We start from the raw sequence: 5,000 nt of genomic DNA, 5'->3' as shown, positions 1-5,000 counted from the left end.
TAAGAGACACCTGGGGAGGAGGACACACAGAGTTAGATTAAGAGACACCTGGGGGAGGAGGACACACAGAGTTAGATTAAGAGACACCTGGGGAGGAGGACACACAGAGTTAGATTAAGAGACACCTGGGGAGGAGGACACACAGAGTTAGATTAAGAGACACCTGGGGGAGGAGGACACACAGAGTTAGATTAACAGACACCTGGGGAGGAGGACACACAGAGTTAGATTAAGAGACACCTGGGGAGGAGGACACACAGAGTTAGATTAACAGACACCTGGGGAGGAGGACACACAGAGTTAGATTAAGAGACACCTGGGGAGGAGGACACACAGTTAGATAGACAGAAAGAAACACACAGGTTAGTATATCAGAGTTAGAAATACAGACACCTGGGGAGGAGGACACCAGAGTTAGAATAAGAGACACCTGGGGGAGGAGGACACACAGAGTGAGAGACACCTGGGGATAAGGACAATACAGAGTTAGATTAAGAGACACCTGGGCAGGAGGACACACAGAGTTAGATTAAAGACACCTGGGGGAGGAGGACACACAGAGTTAGATTAAGAGACACCTGGGGGAGGAGGACACAATAGAGTTAATTAAGAGACACCTGGGGGAGGAGGACACACAGAGTGAGAGACACCTGGGGGAGGACACACAGATTAGATAGTTACAGATAATACAAAATACCCAGGTAATACCATATCAATACCCCATATAAAATACAGTACCCCATATAATACCATACAATACCCCATATAATACCATATAATACCCCATATAATACCATACAATACCCCATATAATACCATACAATACCCCATATAATACCATACCATACAATACCCCATATAATACCCCTTATAATACCATACAATACCCCATATAATACCATACAATACCCCATATAATACCATACAATACCCCATATAATACAATACAATACCCCATATAATACAATACCCCATATAATACCATACAATACCCCATATAATACAATACCCCATATAATACCATACAATACCCCATATAATACCATATAATACCCCATATAATACCATATACCCCATATAATACCATACAATACCCCATATAATACCAATACCCCAAATAATACAATACAATACCCCATATAATACCATACAATACCCCATATAATACCATACAATACCCCATATAATACCATACAATACCCCATATAATACCATACAATACCCCATATAATACCATACAATACCCCATATAATACCATACAATACCCCATATAATACAATACCACACAATACCCCATATAATACCATATAATACCCCATATAATACCATACAATACCCCATATAATACCATGCAATACCCCATATAATACCATACAATACCCCATATAATACCATACAATACCCCATATAATACCATACAATACCCCATATAATACCATATAATACCCCATATAATACCATACAATACCCCATATAATACCATGCAATACCCCATATAATACCATACCATACAATACCCCATATAATACCCCTATAATACCATACAATACCCCATATAATACCATACAATACCCCATATAATACCATACAATACCCCTATAATACCATACAATACCCCATATAATACAATACCCCATATAATACCATACAATACCCCATATAATACAATACCCCATATAATACCATACAATACCCCATATAATACCATATAATACCCCATATAATACCATACAATACCCCATATAATACCATACAATACCCCATATAATACAATACAATACCCCAAATAATACAATACAATACCCCATATAATACCATACAATACCCCATATAATACCATGCAATACCCCATATAATACCATACAATACCCCATATAATACCATACAATACCCCATATAATACAATACCACACAATACCCCATATAATACCATATAATACCCCATATAATACCATACAATACCCCATATAATACCATGCAATACCCCATATAATACCATACAATACCCCATATAATACCCCTTATAATACCATACAATACCCCATATAATACCCCATATAATACCATACAATACCCCATATAATACCATACCATACCCCATATAATACAATACAATACCATACCCCATATAATACCATACAATACCCCTTATAATACCATACAATACCCCTTATAATACCATACAATACCCCTTATAATACCATACCATACAATACCCCATATAATACCATACAACACAATACCCCATATAATACCATACAATACCCCATATAATACCCCATACAATACCCCATATAATACCATACAATACCCCATATAATACCTCATATAATACCAACAATACCCCATATAATACCATATAATACCCCATACAATATCCCATATAATACCATACAATACCCCATATAATACCATACAATACCCCATATAATACCATACAATACCCCTTATAATACCATACAATACCCCATATAATACCATACAATACCCCATATAATACAATACCCCATATAATACCATACAATACCCCATATAATACCATACCCCATATAATACCATACAATACCCCATATAATACCATACAATACCCCATAAATAACCCAATCAAAACCCCATATAATACCATACAATACCCCATATAATACCTCATATAATACCATACAATACCCCATATAATACCATACAATACCCCATATAATACAATACCCCATATAATACCATACAATACCCCATATAATACCATACAATACCCCATATAATACAATACCCCATATAATACAATACATACAATACCCCATATAATACAATACAATACCCCATATAATACAATACAATACCCCATATAATACCATATAATACAATACAATACCCCATACAATACCCCATATAATACAATACAATACCCCATATAATACAATACCCCATATAATACAATACAATACAATACCCCATATAATACAATACAATACCCCATATAATACCATACAATACCCCATATAATACCACACAATACCCCAAATAATACCATACAATACCCCATATAATACAATACAATACCATACCCCATATAATACAATACCACACAATACCCCATATAATACCATATAATACCCCATATAATACCATACAATACCCCATATAATACCATACAATACCCCATATAATACCATACAATACCCCATATAATACCCCTTATAATACCATACAATACCCCATATAATACCCCATATAATACCATACAATACCCCATATAATACCATACCATACCCCATATAATACAATACAAAACCATACCCCATATAATACCATACAATACCCCTTATAATACCATACAATACCCCTTATAATACCATACCATACCCCATATAATACAATACAATACCATACCCCATATAATACCATACAATACCCCTTATAATACCATACAATACCCCTTATAATACCATACAATACCCCTTATAATACCATACCATACAATACCCCATATAATACCATACAATACCCCATATAATACCCCATACAATACCCCATATAATACCATACAATACCCCATATAATACCCCATATAATACCATACAATACCCCATATAATACCATACATATAATACCATATAATACCATACCCCATATAATACCATACAATACCCCATATAATACCACAAAATACCCCATATAATACCATACAATACCCCATATAATACCATACAATACCCCATATAATACCATACCATACAATACCCCTTATAATACCATACCATACCCCATATAATACCATACAATACCCCATATAATACCATACAATACCCCTTATAATACCATACCATACCATACCCCATATAATACTATACCATACCCCATATAATACCATACAATACCATACCCCATATAATACCATACAATACCCCTTATAATACCATACAATAACCTTATAATACCATACAATACCCCATATAATACCATACAATACCCCATATAATACCATATAATACCATACCATACAATACCCCATATAATACCATACCATACCCCATATAATACCATACAATACCCCTTATAATACCATATAATACCATACCATACAATACCCCATATAATACCATACAATACCCCATATAATACCATACAATACCCCATATAATACCATACAATACCCCATATAATACCATACAATACCCCATATAATACCATACCATACCCCATATAATACCATACCATACCCCTTATAATACCATACCATACCATACCCCATATAATACCCCATACAATACCCCATATAATATATACCATACCCCTTATAATACCATACCATACCCCATATAATACCATACCATACCCCATATAATACCATACAATACCCCATATAATACAATACCCCATATAATACCATACAATACCCCATATAATACAATACCCCATATAATACCATACAATACCCCATATAATACAATACCATACAATACCCCATATAATATATACCATACCCCTTAATGACAAAGCAAAAACAGGTTTATAGAATGAGGAGGAGAAGGAGAAAGAAGGAAATTACACTTACATAAGTATTCAGACCCTTTACTCAGTACTTTGTTGAAGCACCTTTGGCAGTGATTACAGCCTCAAGTCTTCTTGGGTTTGACGCTACCAGCTTGGCACACCTGTATTTGGGGAGTTTCTCCCATTCTTCTCTGCATATCCTCTCAAGCTCTGTCAGGTTGGATGGGGTGCATCGCTGCACAGCTATTTTCAGGTCTCTCCAGAGATGTTTGATCGGGTTCAAGTCCGAGTTCTGGCTGGGCCACTCAAGGACATTCAGAGACTTGTCCCGAAACCACTCCTGCCTTGTGTTGGCTGTGTACTTAGGGTCGTTGTCCTGCTGGAAGGTGAACCTTCGCCCCAGTCTGAGGTCCTAAGTGCTCTGGAGCAGGTTTTCATCAAGGATGTCTCTGTACTTGCTCCGTTCATCTTTCCCTTGATCCTGACTAGTCTCCCAATCCCTGCTGCT

At 35.8% G+C, this 5,000-nt stretch overlaps 1 protein-coding gene across 2 annotated transcripts in view; it reads right to left on the bottom strand.

Annotated features, from left to right (window-relative positions):
* LOC135573630 (C-terminal-binding protein 2-like) overlaps positions 1 to 5,000 on the bottom strand; it is a 106,701-nt gene that overhangs the window by 36,711 nt on the left and 64,990 nt on the right. The gene's annotated exons all lie outside the window — the stretch shown is intronic.

This window comes from Oncorhynchus nerka, linkage group LG10 (assembly GCF_034236695.1).
Source record: "Oncorhynchus nerka isolate Pitt River linkage group LG10, Oner_Uvic_2.0, whole genome shotgun sequence".
In the NCBI taxonomy this organism is placed as follows: Eukaryota; Metazoa; Chordata; class Actinopteri; order Salmoniformes; family Salmonidae; genus Oncorhynchus; species Oncorhynchus nerka.
This window is presented reverse-complemented; position numbering and strand designations above follow the sequence as displayed.